The 22,054-nt window shown below is 42.0% G+C and overlaps 1 protein-coding gene across 2 annotated transcripts in view; it reads right to left on the bottom strand.

Moving 5' to 3' along the window:
* The window catches only part of Tbx15 (T-box transcription factor 15), a 104,964-nt gene that overhangs the window by 49,565 nt on the left and 33,345 nt on the right, over nt 1-22,054 (bottom strand). The window contains exon 1 of one of the 2 annotated variants that reach the window (XM_087619918.1): nt 11,784-11,900. The gene's annotated coding sequence lies outside the window, so the exon portion shown is untranslated. 2 annotated transcript variants of the gene reach the window in all.

Genomic DNA, 22,054 nt, shown 5'->3' with positions numbered 1-22,054 from the left:
TACCATAATGTTTTTATATGCTTACACTCTGCACAGTGTTTAAACCAGGTTCAACATGTTCTAGGGCACCAGTCACTTCCTTATGGTGAAAACCTTCAAGCTCTGCTTTATAACTTGTGGAAGTGTGTGTGTGTGTGTGTGTGTGTGTGTGTGTGTGTGTGTGTGTGTTAAATTATTATCACTAATCACCTGGCTATATATAGAACATCAGAACAAGGGCTGAAGGTCCTCTTCCAGAGGACCTAAGTTCAATTCCCAGAAGATCCATTAGTCTCCTCCAGCCTCCAAGGAAGCTGTATTCTCACAAACTACATCCATACACACACACACACACGCACGCACCCACGCACTCATGCACGCACACACGCGCGCACATACACACACATTAAATTCTAGAACACCGGGCTGGAGAGATGGCTCAGTGGTTAAGAGCACCCGACTGCTCTTCCAGAGGTCATGAGTTCAATTCCCAGCAACCACATGGTGGCTCACAACCATCTGTAAAGAGATCTGATGCCCCCTTCTGGTGTATCTGAAGACAGCTACAGTGGACTTATATATATAATAAATAAAATAAATCTTTAAAAAAAAAAAAATTCTAGAACACCAGAACTTATTGTTCCTACTGAGTGTAACCTAGTAGCCACTGATGGAGTTACTTTACTCCTGCTCTTATGAGCTTCTGATAACCACCATTTTATATTCAGTTTCAAAGATGTCAAGATTTTTGAATTCCACATATAAGTGAGATTTTGCAGTGCTCTCTTGGATTCTTTTAGCGAAACTAATGATCTCCAGATCTATTTGTGTTGCTGCAAATGGCAGGATTTCATCCTTTTTATGGTGGTCTTGCATTGTATAAATGTACCACATTCTCTGTACTCATTTTTCAGTTGATGGGTACATACACTGTTTTTATTTCTTTGCTATTGTGACTTAGTGGAAGTTTCTTTGACATGGTGACTTAATTTCTTTGGATCTATATCTAATAGTGAGATAAGAAGATCAAATATTAATTCCATTTTAAAAATTTTAAGACCTTCTATAATGGTCTTCACAATGGCTGTACTAATGTTCATTCTCACTAACAAGTATGCAGAAGGTCTCTTTTCTCTGTGACTTGACTAGCACTTGTAAAATCATCTGTTTTAGAATAATCATTCTTGCTGATATAGATAACATGTCTCTAGAGTTTTGATCTCTGATTATTTGCGACATTGTCTCCCCTTTTTACATATTCTTTGGCTATTTGTACCTCCTTTTGAGGATGTCTGCTTACATCTACTGACAAATGACTTCTCAGTGTTGTCAAGGGTCAATAATAAAATGGGAAAAGGCTGAAACCGAAAGCCAGAACATCTTGCCACCATTCACATTTGCCTATGGCTGATTTCTAGGCTTGTGAACAACACATCTTATTTTCTCCAGCTCCAGATTTTTCCTTTCCCAAATCCAGACATCATCTCTGGAAACATCCACAGTTTTGCCATCATCCACAGGGAACAAAGTACCCACAAGAGGCAAATGTTATTTCTGTCCAGTCTTCCCAAGTTGTCATCTATTACTTCTGAATAGAATCGAGTTCCTATGGGATCAAACTATTGTCTACATAAAAAGTTGATTCTGACCAAAAATTTTAGTTTATCCATGATCTTTAGTCCAGAAGCTATCTTTATTAAAAGTCATTAGAAGGTTTGATAGCTAGACTACATATCTGAGTATAGTTTTATGCCTTGCACTAACCAAAGCTTTTTGTTCATCTCCTCCCAGCACAAGTTTCAGATAAGAGCTGCTGCTCCGGGATGAACACCCATCCTAGCTTCATCAAAATGTCCTTCAGCAACAAAGAGATTGTAATGTCAGACACTCAGCCACAGACAGAGATGGGTTTCAAAATTCCATTTGTCTCTTAAATACTAAAAGTTCTTTATTCTTCATAATAGTGAGTGTAACATCTTTAAAACCCTCTCAAAACAAGATGTTTCAAACAGCTGAGATGTTTTAACTTACCTAAGATTAAAGTGTTTACCACTAACCGATATAATTACAAAATAAAATTGGGAGTAGACACTGGAAGTAGGGTCCAGCAGAAGTTTTAGACATGAGATTTCATCACTGAATGTTGGGGAGGGAATAAGAGGGGACAGCATCATCACACTAAGCTGCAACAGTCAAGTTAAGGAACTGAAATGGGGTCCATGGCTGGGAACTAGGAAATAAGAGACTCCCCCTCCCCTCGTAATACACTGTCAGGAACAAGACAAGGACTCAAAATGTGATACCAAATGGATTAACACATAGCCTTGGCCAAGACACTTGACCACAAAGGATCTATTTTCTTGTCATGCCCTGGAAAGGGCCAAACTAGACACTTTTAGAATCTCTCTCGTCTCCAATGACGTGGAGAATATATATAAGAAACCTCTCCAATGGGAGGGATAACCAGGAAGTCTCAATTAGGGCAAGTGCAAAAATGACTTGAACCAGGTTGAATGTAGATAGATAATAGATAGATAAATAGATAGACAGACAGACAGACAGATAGATAGATGTCCAGCTTTACATTACAGAAATTAAAAGACTGAGCAGAGATTCAGTGAGTACTTAAGGTTTCAAACAGGCTGATCAAATTAGCAGCTATCAGCATGTAGCCCCAGATTACAGACCGCGTAAATAATTAGAAACAGAATACAGACCATAAGAGTTTTCCAGTTAATGTCGATTAACTGTGCATTCATAGAGTGGTTACTGTATGTCTTACACTGTGCTAGATTCTGAAAAGTGACGAGAAGAGAGTAAGACTCTCTCCAATGTGTTACAAGGCAGTTAAGATATTGGCTGAATTCACAAATATTCAGAGACCCACACAGGTAACTACCACACTGTTTTCCACCCTGTTACATAGTGTCTTGTATGTCTGATAAAAATCTAGAAGACAAAGAGGTTTGAGAGGGTTAGGAGAGAACTTTGGAGACCCCATCAATCTTTAAAAAGCAAAAGGCCAGGTTTATGGTAGCACAAGCAATGTTTGCTCATGAAGAACAATTTCAGAAACAACTATTTGAAGCACTGGAAATATTCTAAACTTCCAGGACCCCATGCTCACAAAACAGAAACAGGAGCTTTTATTACAGACTACAGACTCTAGCCTGTGAGTGAAATTATTTAGATGCTCAGCTCTCTGTTGCTTTGTAGCTGTCATAAATTGAAAATAAAATTGGCTCTGTATGTTAAAAAATATATATATAAAGGAATAGAAGCCAACTGTGAGATCAGCTACCATGCAAGAACCTTAAAATAGTCATCTCGGGGCTGGAGAGATGGCTCAGCGGTTAAGAGCACCCGACTGCTCTTCCAGAGGTCATGAGTTCAATTCCCAGCAACCACATGGTGGCTCAGCCATCTGTAAAGAGATCAGATGCCCTCTTCTGATGTATCTGAAGACAGCTACAGTATACTTATATATAATAAATAAATAAATAAAATAGTCATCTCATAATCAAGAGCAATAGTTTGCAGAAAAGTAAAGTTTAACCCTTTGTAAAAAAAAATTGGGGTTGGGGATTTAGCTCAGTGGTAGAGTGCTTGCCTAGCAAGAGCAAGGCCCTGGGTTCAGTCCCCAGCTCTGAAAAAAAAGAAAAGAAAAAAAATTACTTCTAAGACAGAGTGATGGTGGCGCATGCCTTAAATCCCAGCACTCAGGAGGCAGAAGCATACGGATCTCTGTGAGCTCAAAGCCAGCCTTGATCCAGTCAAAAACATGATAACCCTTTGTAACTGCAGTCCCATGGAATTCAATGCTCTCTTCTGGCCTCTTCAGGCATGAGCATGATAGACAGACAGACATGAATGCAAAACATTCAAACAGATAAAACAGAAATAAAGGGAAATTTAATGGCTAATTCCTTAAAGATTTTAAGTCACTCTGATTTTTATTTTATTTTGGGCATTTTTTTTTTTGCTTTATTTCTCCAATAAATAAATAAATAACATTTAAAAACTAAATTGAATGACTCAGAATTTTTCCCCTAATAAATAATATTTCAACAGAAGGTATTTCAGTAAATTTGGAGCACAAATGATAAAATTACACTCAGAGAAGTTAAGGAGGAAACCCTGGTAAACCCTCATTCTGCTGGTTACATTGCACGGCTCACGGGGCAAATCCAACATAAATACCTAAATTAATGTTCCTATCTAAAATGGCTTCTTCAGAAAGGGCTCCTGGCCACAGCTTGTCACTCACTTTCTGTATCTAAACAATTGCTTTATTAACATGAATGTCATAACACTGAGTTCCCACAAGAAACGAGCTTAGTTTATGAATCATAGCAATAAGCATGTAGTTTTTTTTAAGCTCCTAGTATATTCTAGCTGGTGGGGTGGAACATATCTGTAGTCTCTCCACTTTGTGGATGAGCAAATTAAAACCAAGTAAAGACTGAAAATGAGAGAAAAAGAGCACAGACTTCTGCCTCCTGATCCAGTGTCCTGCTCTTCCAATATCATGCTAGGTTTGTCCCTGACCAAAGCATCTGACATCTGTGTAACGTTTCTTAACCCTCTTAACTACCCCATAACTGAAATGGCTTCAACAAGTTAATCTTGGCTAAGACACATAACCATTCTGGTGCTCACTTTCCTTAATCTTCACGGGACTGCACACACATTCCTTAGAGGAACTATAAAGTCCCTTCTAACACTGAGGATGAATTAGGAGTGCAGCTAAGAGAGCTCCAAAACTAAAAACAGAAAAATGCCACAGTAAGTTGATTTGGTTACCACAGATACAAAATGCCTTGACTGCATGCACATAGATTTTAATGGCACTTAATATCAAAACTGGGCATTTTAATATTATTTTATAGTCAGTAAGGTGATTATCTTCTTGCATATATGACTATCGAATATGTGTTTGTGTATATACATACATGCGCATGGCGTGTGTGTGTGTGTGTGTGTGTGTGTGTGTGCGCGCGCGCGCGCGCGCGTGCGTGCGTGTGTGCATGTGTCTTGAGACATGACCCGGCCTGGGACCCAGTAAATAGTTTCATTTAGCCTTAAACTCACAGTAATCCTCCTGCCTTGCTCTCTCAAGTACTGGGATTACAGGCATGAGTCACTACACCCAACCTTGACAAGTCAGACCCCCATTCATTGACAGTAAAGAAAGCACATTTACTCCTGTGGCTCCCCCATTCCCCTGCTGTGATACCTTCCTTCCAGAGTTTCTTTTGCTTCACTGGGCTTCAGTTCCCTTAGCTTTAAGATTGGGAGCTGAGGTTTAAAGCATAGTGCTGCTTTTAAAATCATATTTATGTCCTGATGATAAAACAATCTATTGATTCTCTTGATAGAGACTCAGTCTTTGATACCCTGCTTCATATAGACCAGATTATATGTTAATAGGCAAAGATAGATAAATCACATTTCTAATCTCAAGCCACTGAGAATCTGGTAGAAAGAACATGCAAAATGTTAAAGTCTGACTGTGCTAGACGCTCTAACAAACACAGGGAGAAAGTGTGAGGGAATTATGAATCAAAGACAAAACAAATCAATATCAAAAGACTTCATAAAATGACATTTGAGTGGTACACTCTTAAAATATAGGTTCAGTGGTTTCAAACAAAAGATGAGACAATTTTTTTTAGGTAGTAGAAATAGCAATAATAAGGATTTGGATGATTTTTGAACACAAGAAGTAAACTGGAATGGTCAGACTTTAGAGTGTGTACGGGTAAATGGTGTATAACATGAGGGATAGAGGTGAAGAGTCAGGCTCACCTGAGCTTAAACACTGTTTACTAAACATGTACTATGCGCTCATCATACTTCTAGACTCGAGATGAGATAAGCAAAATTATGAGGCCATGTGGAGCTTAGAATTTGTGATGAGCATGTAGATTTCTAGCCTCGTTCTTTATGTTCTCTACCTTTTACATGCACGTGATGGTTCTCTTTCACTTCCTGCCTGTGGATCCTGTAAGGCAAGTTGAATTCTGTGTCCTGTCTCCTGTGTAAATGAAGGATGTAGGATGGTCTAGTTTTAGTATGGAAGACTGGTTACAGAGAACAGCCACAGAAGTAGAACTTTCTGAGATTCGATGCAAAATACCACATCCACAAGATGACAGCTGAGTTGTCAAATTTCCCCTACAGAAAACAAGTTTGAAATGACTACAGGAGAAAAACACACCCAGATATTAATAAGCACTCATTGAGGGTGTTTTTTCCTACCAAGTAATAATGCATGACAGTGAGTGATATTTCCCACCTTGTATTGGGAAGACAGACACTCTTTTTCCTAAATTCCAAGCCTCTAAAGTCAAGACCACTTGACTATCTCAAAAGTCGCCTTCCAACCAGAGCAACTATCAGAATCTTATAACCCAAGTAATGCTGTCTGTGTCGGGCACAAGGAAATGATCCCAGAGTCCCTCTGGAATGGAGATTTATCCTGGGCTGCCAGATTTCAAGGTAGCTTAGATAGAAAGCTAGTGATGAAAGTTTTCATAGAGTAATTCTAGATATGGAAAAAGCACAGTATTTGGCATTAACCTGAGTACGAACTGAGCTCAAATTTGATACTCCACCCCCCTGAGCTTCAAGGGACTGACCTGTAACCCAGGTTGGATTAAACTAAAATCATGATGATAGCAGACACTCAGATGAGCCTGTTAGATGGCTTTGGTAATGGAATGGTGTCCCTGAGCTCTCCATGCCCTCCAAGTTCTATTTGGGAGAAAGGGGAAGGTAACCTGAAGCCTGCAGTTCCTGTGCCAATAAGCCAATTAAGGAGACTAAGAGCTCTTATCTTTTTAGCTGCTCAAAGCACTCTCCACCAAAGCGGCAGCTCTCCCTGTGATACACAGAGCCATAGTACATCGCAGTTACCCCTTGGGTGCAAGTCTTGTGAAACAGCAGTGGTCAGTATTTTCTATTCTATTTCTAGTTGAGTAAGCAAAGACTCAATGCCATCATAGTCCAACCTTCCAAGCCTCTGTGTGCTTCAAAGTGAAAGGGTAAATGCCAGATGCTTAAAGATGTTCTTTCATTAATTTTCACAGAAGTGCTATAAAGTAGGGGGGGGTTGTTGTTGTTTGTTTTTGTTGTCGTTGTTGTTGCTTTTGGGTTTTTGGTTGTTGTTTTACAAGTAGAGACTGAGGTTCGTTTGTGAGTAAATGCTTCTCCTGTGTTATATAACTGATGTTAGAATGGGACATGAGTTACTCTGACATTTAGGTTGGTATTCTTTCTACCCTACCCTGTTGCCCATATGAGGATCTGGAACCTTCTAAGCTGTTCAGTCATAAGAGAATTTTCCAGAAACAAAAATGTTGTCAATTCTTTTGGGAGAGGAAAAGAGCCAAACAAAGGCGCATGGGAATTTGCCTTCCCCTTATGACCAAGATAGTCATAATCTGCAATATATTTAATATTTCTTCATCAATTTAAACATTATTACATAAGGAAGCACAAGTGTAAATGGCCTCTTGTTGGATTTCACTTGCTATCCACAGTCTTACTCAGTGTGAGATCCAAATAAAGTAGACACTGAAGGTCACCGTCATCATCAGATCACCCCTCCGCTTTAAGCTAGAGTGACAAGCAAAATAACAGAATGTATGATGGTTCAAGCAAAATAACAGAATGTATGATGGTTGCAGGATGTTTGGATTTTGAAAAATAATTGAAAGCACTGAGAGACGTGAGAAGGGAATGGAATTGGTTCCTATTGGTGCAGATTTTGGTTTATTTAGATTTAATTCAGGTCAGATTTCAGGGCCCAGAAGTTTCTGACAGTCCTAAGTGTATCCTAAGTGTACTTAAGGAGAAACTACCTGGTGATAACTGCTAAGGAGTGTCATAAAGATACAAGTGTCAAAAGAGCATGCAAGATTCACCAGTACCAGGACGACCTAGAGAAAATAAGACACATACATGGATCTTGGATTTTCTAAAACAGCCTTAATTTTAGATTCATTTTGCTCTCCCTACAAAATTAAGTTTTAAGAAACAGATTTTTAGTTCAGAAAATAGTCATGATGAGTAATACACAAGTGAAATAATAAAACAATAGGCCGCAAGCCACAGGACAATATCTAAGCTAAATAAATACCTTGTGTCAAAACTCCTTCACAAGTTGATTCTGACCAACTGGGTAGGCTTCAGAATTTACTGGTGAATTTTAGGCTAGCTGTCGTCCACACAGGCCCCTTCCTGGGGATGTTGGCACTTGTCCTGGCTAACATGATGTATCAGCTCATACCTCAGCCAGTGTGCATCTTTGTTCTTTGCACCCATGACTTCCATCCTGTGACCAACACCCCAGTGGCAGCCACAGTTACTGCACCACACATTTCAGCCATCATTGCTTACTTCCTGCACACTGGAAAACGGGCTTTCCTCAAAACCTGCCTTACAGCATCAGAGAATGTTCTCACTAGGCACTAGTTAACACACAGGCATACTGGTGTGCTAGAAGGGAAGAACTTTGCACCCAATTTCTAAGCAGTAAGTGTAACTTAATTGTGACTTCTGGGGACAGTGTCCTTGGTGGTGCTAAGTCTCAACACATGAATAGGAGAGACATTTGAGCACCCCCAGAAATACACAGAGCCCTTCAAGTGACACTCAGGAGACCTCCAACTACATACTTAAAACCCAACAACTTCACCATGTAGACATAGTAACCTCTTTAGTACTCTGAATCTATCCATTCATTCAACACATTTGTCTAGCAAATAGTTATTGATTATGTGTTTCTGGTGATATGCAAAAAAGTTCATGATGATACATGAACTATGCTTCTAGATTTTCAGAAAATTGTACAGAGAGGCAGGGTAAATCCATGGATAAGTCTAAAACTGTAGAGTACACCAAACCCAGCATAGCAATTAGGTTGTGGGATCCAAAGGATGACATTCTAGAATTCTTTCTTCTCCTTCCAACGGTCTGCCTCAAGCAAGGACTTCATCTCTTCACAATTATTTTATAATCTATTGAATGATCTATCATTAGTAACCACTTTATAAAATTTTATGAACTGCAGAAAATATATATGAATATGTGTGTAGAGAGATAGATAGATAGATAGATAGATAGATAGATAGATAGATAGATGATAGATATGCAGTTCCAGAATTACATTATCAAAAGAAAAAGATATAGATATAATACTAATTTGCATGTCTTCTCAACTGAAAAAAAGCATCCAAATGAGAATTTGGAGGCAAGAAGCACCTCTTCATTCAAGACATCTTTTAGAAGTAAACCCCCAAGAAATGTATGGAAAACAGTAATCGGTGTCACGCATATCACAGCTATGTTATGCCTCTTGTACCTTTAGTCCCTGGAACATTCTCCTGCTATGTATAACATGCACTTGCTATATACTCAATGAAATACTATTTGTTGCTGGATAAATGGATGGATGGGTGGATGTTGAGTAGATAAATTGATGGATAAAATGCTATATTTTAGCAGAGCAAGATAAGACACGTAGGTTGAAAAGAGGTAGAAGGTAGTCCGGTATCAAATTAAAAGTCTTAGAGTTGTTCTTCTGATCTTCTTCCAGAAGATAAATATATCTCTAGTACTAAGGTGTCTTAATTCTCCCAGCAAAATCTCCGTTAAATCCTAAGGTTGCTGCCTCCTAACTTCACAGCCTGCCCTAGGCCTGTGAGTTGTATTAAACATATTGGCAAAGTCTGACTTGAAACATTCCAGGGGCTTTGAATGAAGCCAGTGAGTCCAGCAGCTTCTATAAAGTAGCAACCATAGGCAAGCACCTAGAAAGCACTCAGATGCTGACTCCCTTCTGTAAGCACCTGACTAGAAAAGATACCTGTAGTCATGGTGATAAAATAAACGTAGAATCAAGGCCTACATCATTACACACAGTGTGGCTGAAGGTGAAATACAAAGCCCCAGCCCCGCTTCAAGAGGTGGGTGTCTACACAGGAATGGTATCTATGCAGACAGCTGCTGGGACCCATGTCTACCGTGCAGTATTGCGCCTGCTACCTGCAGCAAGACAAGCTGTGTAAGAGCTTTGAAGTAAAGGAAGAGCCATCCAGTGTATGATTGTGCAAGAGGCACGCCCTTGCAAACAGCATTTGTTTAAAGTGGAAATAATCTAGAGAAGCAGGTGACCCTCAGTACAGCCTCTGGAGCACAGCAAGACTACATCTAGTCCTTTCTATCATTTGGAAAGGTCTGTGAGCTGTTGTGATCACTCCCCTGTCTTCTGTGTGTCCTTGCGAATGAAGAAAGGCATATCCTAACAAAGAGCGTGTAAAATACAGAGCAGAAAACGATCACAGCTGAAAACACTTCAGGACCGAGAGAGCAAATAACGATCAAAACTGGATGGAGTTGGGATAAATGGTAAAAAGAAAAAAAAAAAAGGAAGGAGCAAAAGTGAAGACACAATGTAATCATTGACTAAGAAAGATCATTTCTGGAGGGTTTACTTAAGTGCTACTCTCCCAGCCACACCTGGGTCTTGGAAAAAAAGAGACAAGAAGGAAGACCACTGAGTTCCCACAGGCTGTTCATAAAGAAGGGTCCAGGAAAGCAGCACTAGCACTGAGCAGCGGAGATGAGCAGCAGAGAAGGTAACTATTGCTGATAAGGCCTCACCCTAAGAAACACGGAGAGAAATAGAAAAGATGTAGGAGGCTGAAGAGAGCCCTGACATCAGCTCAACAACCAAGTCAAGAGTGTTCACGCTCTGGTGCAAGAGGAGGAAATACACACTGTGGGGAAAGGAAGAGTAGTGAGTGTGTAAGTGACGTTCCTGTGGGGAAAGAGGGGAGGCTAAGATTGGACATTCTAGACCTTTGAAAGATGGAGAAACATCTAGTGGCCCCCACCCAGAAGTATTAAAGGAAAAAAGAGACTATTGAGTTCTTAATAGAAATATTAGGTTATATATCATCCTACATGCAAACATCAGGAAGCCAGCCAGATGTAATAGTAATTCACACCCATAATTCCAACACTGGGGAGGCTGAGACAGTTGATCACGTGTTCTAGGAAAATCTACTACAGAGCAAGACAGACAGATAGAAAGGGAGAAAAAGTGGAAAGAAAAGGAAGAAAGGAAAGAAGGAAGGGAGAGAGGGAGGGAAGGAGGGTACGGAGGGGAGAAGGGAGGAGCAGAAGAAAAAGAAAAGGAAGAAGGAGAAAAGGAAGAGTGGAGTAAAGAAAAGAGGAAGAAGTAAGAGACAAAAGGAGAGGACAGGAGGGAGAAAGAGAAGGGGAAAGAGGGGAGGAGAGAGCAGAGATCAGATGTTTTGATAGCAGGAAAACAAAGTTCTCTTTGTGGACACAGGTCAAATGCTGGAGGCAAGAGAAACATCCTGGATTCATGCATGGTTTGTCTTTTTCTCTATAACTTGCTGGCTGAGCTTAAGACACTTGCAAAACTTTGTCTACTCTTAACACGTCTCATGTTCCTTGACCTCCAAGGAGAGCTCAGCTCCTTGAGTCATTCCTATCTTCCCCTTACCTTTCCCCAAAAAGGAATGTATCAAAGGTCTCTAACCCCAGGATGGACATTAGGTGATAGCCAAGAAGCAGCAGGTGGAGTGAGTTAGGAATTGCCTATTTGTCCTCTATGTAGAAGACTGACTTGGGAATCCCAGCGCCAACCTGTTATTCCTAACCCCAACCCTTATCTCCTTGGGTAATCTGTACAAGGTCACTTGATTCCACCTGCTCCTCACCCAAGAACTTGGCTACAGCATCCTCCATCTTTTTCCAGACCTACCTACCTTGAAGGGTCAGAATGACCTTTGAAGAGACAGTGTCCTCCAAGTATGTCAGCAATTCAGAAGCTGACAGCTTCTAAAATAGCCGATGTGTTTGCGTCTATTGCTCTCTGAAGGAGTGGCAGTGTCATTGGCCCCTGCAGGATTTCAATGCCAAAGTCACGCCCTCCCTTCTCCCCATAAGGCTCCGCACTGCCTCTTGCTCCTGGCTTGGGATGCCCAGAAGCCATGGCATTTAAGCACTGTCAGAGCTCCCACTTCAATTCCCGTAATGGTGCCAGTTCAGCAACTGTCATGATGACCCAGCCCGAACTGTATTTAGAAACTTCGGGCACAGCACCATGTTCCAACCCATCTTAGAGTAACAAGAGATTTCCTGAGCTCCTGGGCTTGTGATTCAGGGTCCCCTGCTCCAAAGGATTGAAGGGTTCAAGATGAATTTCTGCTGATCTGTTTTCCTCAGGAAGAGAATCCTAGTTTTCCATGAATGTTATTATATAATACTACTTTGAATATCCATACTTTTTAAAGTAAAGTTTCTGAAAGATGACCAAAGAGAAAATGAGAAAATCACTCAGAACAAGGTTAGTGCTGTTCATATGGACAACTGATACAGTGATAAATCCCCCTGAAAATACATTCTGCAAGTGCTCAGGATTCAGATATATAAGGATTTTATGGCACAGTGATAATAACTCAATTCATCTTTTTAGCAGCTTCTATGTCCCTTTTAAAAGTATTCTAGTAGAGTCCCATAATAGTTACAGGATAATTCTTTTAATGATAAAAGACAGTCTTATCACTTATACTTTAGTGTAATGTCTTCTACCCAAAGAAAGGAGTCTGATCACCTATACCACTAGTTGTGTGGTCTGTCAGTTGGGGGTCTTGCTTCATGCAGAGGGGCTCAGGCTCTCTGTGCCAATAAACCACAAGAGAAAAGAAGACTGATCTCCAACTCTCCACCAACTGTCTCTGACCAGAGTCCCTCATAGATACCCTGTCATTTAAAAGGCAGTGATGTTTGGCCTTTCCCCATTTCTGGGCAAAGAACCAACATTCAGAGAATGTGGGTTTAGGATCATGGCATCTAATCCATTCAAGGATTACCCGCCCCAAGTCCTGCTCAGATGGCTGTGTTACTCATCGCCTGCCTTTGTTCTATAATAAATCCAACGCTGGCTAATTCCAAGCCTCTATGCATCACTGAAGTTTAAGGATGGCATTTTGACAGGTCAGGTACTTAGAACCAGTGGACCACCAACCACGCAAAAATTTTTAGTCATTTTAGAAACACGTGGAAATCATTTTCCCCAGGAATTCACAAGTCTGGAGGATGAGATCTTATTGATGGCATATGAACTGTTGTATATGTTAAATTTTTATTGTATGTACTATATTCTTTGTATAATATAAGTTGACTTAATATTGAAGGTGGGTTTTCCTTATTGTATGAAGTATCACATGAGTGTTATCAAGAACAAACACAGCGCTCCGTATAGAGCATGCTTATAATAAGAGCAATGAAAAGCTAAGACTATAAATGAATGTACAATGAGTATCTATTTAAAATTCAAATGTCATAGGTAAGATTATATCGTACAGAACAGATATCCAACTATATTTTTGAGGCAGTATTTCATGTAGCCCAGGCTGAATTCCTGATCTTCCTGCCTCAGTCTCCCAAAGTAACACAGGTAGTTTCTCTGCCTATGTCTTTCATGGCGACCACATATATATATCTGACATACAAGCCAGATCTTTCAGGGAAGTCAGGGAGCTGCACTCTGCAGAGTTGGGGGCTTCCCCTTTCAGACTCTGTAGTTGTTCTTTCTCATTCTCCTTCCCAATGTCTCAGTAAAGCACCAGCGGCACAGGACCTCGTGCTCTCATTGGCCAAATCTACACCTACTTCGCTGTTGTGAAGAGAGATGTACAGTTCCTTGCAGGAATATGCTCTCTGGACTCTTTGCGCGTGACCCTCCAACCTCAGAAGCCCCCATCCCATATTCCCTGAGTCTCTGTCTGTCTGTCTGTCTGCCTGTCTGTCTGTCACCAACATTGAGAAGTAGCAACTCCTGGGGGAAAACTAAGCACAGCAGGTGGTGGAGCTGCCCATGCCAAGGCTTTCCTAAAGGCTGTGCTGCCTGAATCTGCCAGAGGAAAGGACACTGTGGTGAGCTCAGTTTGTTTGCTGCTGAGAACCGACTTGTCCTAGTGGCTCAAGGTCTATTTTTACCACCGAGTGACACTGAAGACGCTCTGCTGTCATCAAAGCGAATGATAAATACAGTCAACTCTGAATTATTCGTCATTTTCCTGTGAAAAGGGACCTTGGATTTTGAATCTGAAAGCAGAGGTGTGAGTCCAGGTTCTTTCCCTTCAGATGGATGTCACCTGAAAAAAAAGTGACCTTTCCTTGCCAGCGCTCTGCCACCCAGCTGTGAGGAGTGCCCACATTGCCACACACCCAGTGTGGTGAGTCACCATAAGAGTACAATAGTGCACATGAAGGCATTTTCTAAACTGTAAAGTACTCGCAAACGCACATTAGCAACCTCTCGATGCGCTTCAAACACTGCTAGAGCCAAGCGCCGTGCCCATTAGAGATGAAGAAACAGACTTTGGGAGCAGTGTGGCTCAGTGGGAAACCAGTTCTCTGGATTCTGTCTGCTCCCTCAAGCTTATGCGGCTCACTCTCCCTTCCCATCACACCTCCCTGGTGGGAAGTGCTTCGTTTCCTATTGCTAGAAAACCGTGGCCTGGTTTTCAGGATGGAGACGATAAGCATTTACTTCTGTGAGGCAAAGATCAAAACGAAGATCTGCCTGTGATTTTTGTAAGGTGTGACCCAGTCATAAGACATCATGTGATAGCCTGGAGACTACAGGCCAGGGCTGGTAGCAATAGATTTACTCAACTTATTTCATTGGCCTCTGAACCATTGGCCTCTGAACCATCTCCCCAGTGGTGACCCATTGGAGAAGTCATGGGGCAAAAAGACTCCATAGTAACTACGTGCATTTTGCTTTAATCTGATTTTCTATTCATCTGCATGCAAGGCAGTCACTTGTTGATAGGGAAAGAACCCCATTTCTCAATGGGGGTGGCCTGGTATCTCCTTTCAGAGGGAAGGCCAATGCTCTCCAAAGCACAAGTCATCTGGTCATTGATGGTAGCAGTTGGGGGCTCAGAATTGAGACCCATGAAACCAAATTTAAGGTCAGAGGGAAGAGTAACAGATTGATTAGTGATGTCTGTCAGGAACAGAGGGGGACAGAACAGCAGCATTTGTGCCCAGTGTTCACTATGGCAGTCTTCCTAAGGTCTCTACTGAAGACCTACCTAAGTTCACACAATGTCCCTTTTACCTGTTTTCAGAGAGTAAAGCCCACGATGTCATTGACCATACCATGTGTTGCTCTTTCCAAGTGGTCCAGGTTTTCCAGGGACCTCTGAGAGGCCACTAATATTTCTCCTCTGGTGATAAGGTCATCACGTTAATAAACGTCTGCTCTGACACAGTTGTGGTTTTAATGGAGAACTAATGTCTTCGTCAGAATCTATGCTATTTCACACTTCATTTCCTCCTCAGCTCTTGGATGCAAACCATCGGTCCTGATGATTTACTTTGTGGGAGTTTCCTTCAAGTGAGTTTCCTTCTCTGGGGATTGCCACGCAAGCATTCTCAGGGCTCCAGCTGGGGAGCACCCAGCCTTGAAACATCAGTGTGTGTTCAAGTCATTCAAGAAAGCCAAAGATCTTGGCAGCCAACTGGCTGTGAGTTCCCTTAGCCCAGGCCTTCAAGTGTGAGGCTAACAGAAGCAACTGCTATGCTTTCTGCCACTCTGTCAGTGCTAGCTTGGTGGTTCGAAGAGGTCCAGACTGCCAGGGCTGAGATGTGGGAGGAGATGGGGAGAAAACAGATGCTCTGAACTTGTGATCCATAATTCAGACTGTCTCCAGATCTCTCCAAGAGTTTCTCAAAGTCTCTCTTCAATTTATTTCATTTGACACACAGACTTTCTATCATTCAGTCCAGATTCCCCAAGAAAGTCTTGACACCTATTTATCTGTGCTCAGGATACATTTGCACTCAAAGTATCTCCTAACAACTAGCTTGAAAGAGTGGCCCTTAGCACGGGCATTCAACTAATGCTCTGTATTTTACTTAATAAAATGCTAGTTACATGGTACAACTTGGAGGGGTGGGTTAGGAGGAATGAATAAAAATTCTACAGGTCCAACACAGCACTGGGCTCCTCTTCATAGACAAGACGTAGCCTTTATGGTCACATCTGCATGCCATCTGGGTCTACATACACTGGTTTGTGAAGGAGAGATTCTTTCTGTGACTTGAAACCTATGACCTAATCACTGAAAGTACTTCCCTGTGAGGGGACAGGATAAATATTAAGGAGGAGGGACTCAAGATGACCCCAACTAATGCACATCCAAGTCTCATAGGCATGAAGATGACCCATTCTTTAGGCATCCTTAAGACAGAAGCTCTAACAATATGGTTTCATCTGTGGGCTTCAACAAAGTGAATTGAGGACAAGAGATATATTGTACCACTGAAGTGTTTACCAAGAACACTTCACAAAACAATGTATAAGGACCTTGTCACAGAGGGAGCCACAGATACAGGCCCAGAAGGCAGCTTTCCCAGAGAAGCCTATATGAAGTGCTGGCCTGAGATGTATGACCCATGAGATCCTCTTGTTCCTGTTGTCATTGCTGCTTTAAATGAGCGTCCGACATTCATTTCTTGATAAGAATGGGCCTGTCTTCTTTCTCATGCCAGAGCAGAATCTAATGCTCCTCAGAACACCAGATACAACTCAAAGACTTCTGAAAAAGAAAACAAGAGCCAGGCAGAGTGGTGCCTGTAACCCCAGGTCGGGACACTGGGACAAGAAGACTAAGTTCTAGAGCTAGACAATGAGACTGTCTCAAAAAAAAAAAAAAAATCATGAGGCTGGGGACACAGCTCAGTTGTATGAAATGACACAACTTAACATAGCATGCACAAAGCCCTGGGCTCCATTCCCACATGAACTGGCACTGTCATTGTACTCTATAATCCTATAGCATTGCAGAAGTACACACAGGAGGGTAGGAGGTTCAAGATCATCCTCAGTGCAGAGAAAGTCAGAGGACAACATGGGATACACGAGGCTGTCTCTAAAACTAAAGAAGTGCAAGGCTGGGGTGTGACTCGATAGCACACCATTGGCCTAGCATTGCACGAGACCCTGGGTTTGAAACAGCACTGGAAGAAAGAAGAAAGGAAAGACTTGGCGGGGAGGGGTGAGAGCACTTTATTTCCTCCAAACTCACTGGTTCCTCAGCACAATACCTCAACACACTCCCTATTTCTCACAGAAGGAACAGCTGGGTCAGCCAGTGTGTGATCTCGGTTCTTTGCCAATGCGACAGGGAGCAGAGAGAGGCCCAGCAGATCATAATGGCACCCTGAAAGGCACTGGCACCAGCTACCCACTCCCAAACACAACATGTGGCAACTTTCATACTGTAATAAATTTAAACTCGTTAGAGCAGATAGAAACACGGATGAAGTCAGGAGCTGAACAGTGGCTCACTCCATGAAACAAATAACTAGAAGTTACAGCCTGATTACATCTGTGACGTCACGAGACACCTGGTTCAAAATAAAGTTCCTCAGCAGGGAAAATAAATCAAGAGTCGAGTGACCTAGTGATTTAAAATCAAATTCCAACTGTCCAGACGACAAAAAACAAAAACAAAAAAGGAAAGACCTTTATCTTCCCAACAATGAGATTCCTCCTCCAGTTGGCTGAAGTTTTAGAATAGTCCTGCATTAAGTGCTGTAGAGTTCTGTGCAAACGACTACTAGATGTGAGTTCCCCCTAAACCTTCTGCTGAGGAGTGAGAGTGACTTATGTGCCCAAGCTTCTCCCAGCTGGAGAAAGGCCACTGGAGGGGTTTGGGTAACAATAATAACAGCTGTTGGCTCCCTGCCCAGGGCAGATCTGTGGAATCCTTGGCCTTGGCCCTCCCCCCTCCTGCTGGCAAGGCCTCCACACTCTCCTTGGCAGGCATTGAAGTTCACCTGCTGGAGCCGCAGGTGCTATTTTCTGCCTGCCTTGCTTCGTGGCCTGAGTTGAGTGGCATTATGGTTTCTAAGCACAGGTAGGAAAACACACAAAGGTTAGCATGACCCTAGGCTGAAAGGTGCTCCCGCCCTTGACAAACTACACTGTACCGTGAGTAAGGTTTCCTACTTTACAGGTCAGTGCCCCCAATCCCTATAAGGGCCTAACTCATCCTCCATACCTATAGCCTTGACCTGTAACCTTGACCTAAGTAAGCTATGACTCTTGCTTCTTCCTTCTACCCTGCAAATGTGAGAAGGCCCAGAATCCCCCAGTGTTAGAAAACTGAGTGTGACTTAGGACTTTGAGTTCACAGGAGTGTAGGGCTTCAGTGGGAAATAATACCGGTATACTATTAGGCTACAGTTAAAAATACTATTTTTTTCTCCATCTTTATTAAATTGAGTATTTCTTATTTACATTACAATTGTTATTCCCTTTCCCAGTTTCCAGGCCAACATCCCCCTCCCCTTCTATATGGGTGATCCCCTCCCCATCCTCCCCCCATTAACACCCTCCCCCCAACAATCCCGTTCACTGGGGGTTCAGTCTTGGCAGGACCAAGGGCTTCCTCTTCCACTGGTGTCCTTACTAGGCTATTCATTGCTACCTATGCAGTTGGAGCCCAGAGTCAGTCCATGTATAGTCTTTGGGTAGTGGCTTAGTCCCTGGAAGCTGTGGTTGGTTGGCATTGTTGTTCATATGGGGTCTCAAGCCCCTTCAGCTCTTTCAGTCCTTTCTCTGATTCCTTCAACGGGGGTCCCATTCTCAGTTCACTGGTTTGCTGCTGGAATTCACCTATGTATTTGCTGTATTCTGGCTGTGTCTCTCAGGAGAGATCTACATCCAGTTCCCACCAGCCTGCACTTCTTTGCTTCATCCATCTTATCTAGTTTGGTGGCTGTATATGTATGGGCCACATGTGGGGCAGGCTCTGAATGGGTGTTCCTTCAGTCTCTGTTTTAAACTTTGCCTCCCTATTCCCTGTCAAGGGTATTCTTGTTCTCTCCATCCCTGCTCCATCCACAGGACCATAGATAAACAAATACAATCAATAACAGACACAAAATGGAGCGGAAGTAAACTAACTCCTACAGATCCCTAACTAAAATATAATCTTTCCTCTTCTCCTTTCTTCCTGACTCCCAGTCTCAGAGACATGAGTCTGTCAGCATCTTATTCCAACTAGAAAGAAAAAGATGAGAGACTCAAATTTCTGATTATAAATTCATTTTAATTAGTATCATTAACACAATGAGATTTCAAATGATGCTGGAAGGTAGTCAGGAAAAGACTACGTGCTGCGACTGGAGAGATCACTCAATGGCTAAGAGCATTTGTTGCTCTTACAGAGGACCTGGGATTCCATCCCCAGCACCCACATGGTGGCTCACAACTCTCTGTAACTCCAATTCCAAGGAATTCAATGTTCTCTTCTTAGCTCTGTGAGCACCAGGCATGCAAGTGTGCACCTGCAGATATGCAGGCAAAACATTCATCACTTAAAATCAATCATTTATTTATTTACTTATTTTAATGTTTATAGAATATTTCACCAACATGTATCTGTGTACCTCCTGCATGCAGTGCCCAAGGAGGCCACTAGAGAGCATCAGATCCCCTGGGAGGAGTTACAGATGGTTGTGAGCAACCGCCTGGGTGGTGAGTATTGAACCTGGGTCCTCTGAAAGAGCAGTGACTGTGCTTAATTGCTGAGTCTTTCTCCAGCTCCTCCCTAAAATAAATGAATCTCTTCAAAATTAAGGTCACATGTTTAAAACATGTATGATATCACACATAGGGGAGTTATCTAAAATCCATGTCTTCCTAACCCAGAGCTAACATTGTATACACAGAGTTTCTTTCAAGATTGTTTTAAGTCAATTACCCTTCACTCAAGATAGTCAAACTTTTAAATGAATAGATGACTACTTTTTGTCCTCTAAAAAATGTATGCATTATTTCAAAGTATCTAAATTGGTTCTAAATAGGTATTCTAAATTTAACGGAACAAAAGTATTGTCCCTTTCAAAAGTGGGAGTAAGCAAGCCCAAGGCCCTGGGTTCGGTTCTCAGCTCCATGAGCACTGTAACTTGTCTACAACAACCTTTACCCAACCTTCAAAGATCTCATAACCTGAAAGGCCAAACAAGATCCAGATCCTAACTCTCAAAAATTGTCACCAGCCAGGCAGTAGCTGAGGTCATTAATCTGCATGTGGACTCCTGGAAAAAAAAAAAACTTCAGTCTGATCAGATACTTGGCAGTGTGTTTCAAAGCCCCAACCTGCCATCAGGTTCAAAGGTAGCAAGAAAACTAAATATCACAAAGTAACAAAGTCAGATGAACTTTGGGGACCAAAGGGAACACTAACAGAGTTCCCCTACTTGGCTAGCCAAAGCAAGGATCAAAGAGAGCTTGAAGGAGGTGTAATACCACAATCCTGGATCAGAGGTCGGCCATTTGGCCTTTTCCTGGCTTCCAGTGATATTGAATACAACAGATAAATTAAGATCAAGGCATGAGGCAGTTCTAAAAGCACCAGCTTGTCCCCGGGAGATCTTGGGGGCAGAGCTCTCATACACCATGAGCCAGATTGTACCCTCATTTGGAGGAATGCTGCTAGCACAGGGGTATATTACATACTGCAATGTCTAGTTGAAGTCCCGAGAGTATGGTCGCAGAAGAGAGCAAACTCTTTAAGAGCTCTCCCTTGGCCAAGCAAGACACTCCAATGTAGGGCAGGACAAGGTTGATGGAATCCGCTGTGCCCTAGTTCCTGATTGAGCATTTGTGTGTGGAGAGACCGATTACTCAAAATAGCAAGAGAGCTCAGGTGCTTAAAGAAAAGTCTGACCATTTCACCTAAAGCAAGCGTGCCTACCAGCAAATCTCAAAGACAGGGAACATTTCTGGGATTAATAACTCAAGCCGATATTCATTTCACCTGCGGGGAGTACCCTCCTCCAACTGTCAGTTTCCAGTGTTGAGTGACAGGGGAAACTCAGCAGGATGTTCTGTGTCGTTTGAAAGTTCTTTGCACAGTACGGTTCCCAGGTTGTTTCAGAAGCTGCCTGCACCTCAACAAGAGAAAGCCCGACCACCTTATGAATTCGTGCTTTAAACTTCATGGGGCCCAGGAGTGGGACCCAAGGAAAGAAATAGAGTGTAAGTAATCTTTCTGAGGCCCATCTTCACAAGACATAGACAACACTGACGTCATTTATGCATTGTCATTTTGGGATTATAAGGAAAAACTTCTTGCACTAAGATTACCCAGCAGTGAATCAGTGGAGATCATTGTGGCCACAGCTTTACTTGAATTTTTTTTTTAATTTGAGGCATGGCTTCTCTATGCAGCCCTGTCTGTCCTGAAATTCAATAAACTAAGCTCCCTGGATCTCAGAGATCAGCCTGCCTCTGCCTTCAGATCCCTTGTTTAAAAGCAAGTTCAACCTTCCAGCTTGGACTTCTTGATATACTGAGGCTTCTTCCTTTTAAAGGGCTGTCTTCCTCTTAAATAGAACATTGTGTGTGTGTGTGTGTGTGTGTGTGTGTGTGTGTGTGTGTGTGTGTGTGTGTAGGATGATGTCATTATGCAGCAAGGCATGTCCAGGATAAGGCAAAGCTTATCACTTGATGAGAAGGAAGGGTAGGCAGACAAAGTCTAGGAAGGAGAAGGGGAGAGGAAGATGACAGAGGAGGAGGAAGATTCCGATACAGGTGATCTAGGTCAATTTTATCTCATCTAGGTGGGAAGTTTTTATCTTTATTAATTGGCAGTGAATTTATTCTGTGGATGTATTGTGGACTGAGTATTTAACATATAAATCTGGTTGTTGAGTTACAGTTTGTCGAGACTTGATACTACCAGGTAGCTGGGACCAGAATTCCCTATCTTTTATTATTACTGCAACATATAGATAGATAGATAGATAGATAGATAGATAGATAGATAGATAGATGATAGATAAAAATTAAACTATGAATTGCTTTAGTGATTTTGACTTTACAAGGAAAGTCCAGACCATCCCAAAGCCACGAGTGTAGGTTAACACAGAAAGAGCTCTATTTCAGGCATCAACACATCTCATACATCCCAAAGCAATTAGAGCTGGCTTCAGAGAAGCAGTC

The sequence above is a fragment of the Rattus norvegicus genome, chromosome 2 (genome assembly GCF_021556685.1).
Source record: "Rattus norvegicus strain SHRSP/BbbUtx chromosome 2, alternate assembly SHRSP_T2T, whole genome shotgun sequence".
In the NCBI taxonomy this organism is placed as follows: domain Eukaryota; kingdom Metazoa; phylum Chordata; class Mammalia; order Rodentia; family Muridae; genus Rattus; species Rattus norvegicus.
The sequence above is the reverse complement of the archived record's forward strand: the minus strand, read 5'-3'. Positions and strand labels throughout refer to the sequence as shown.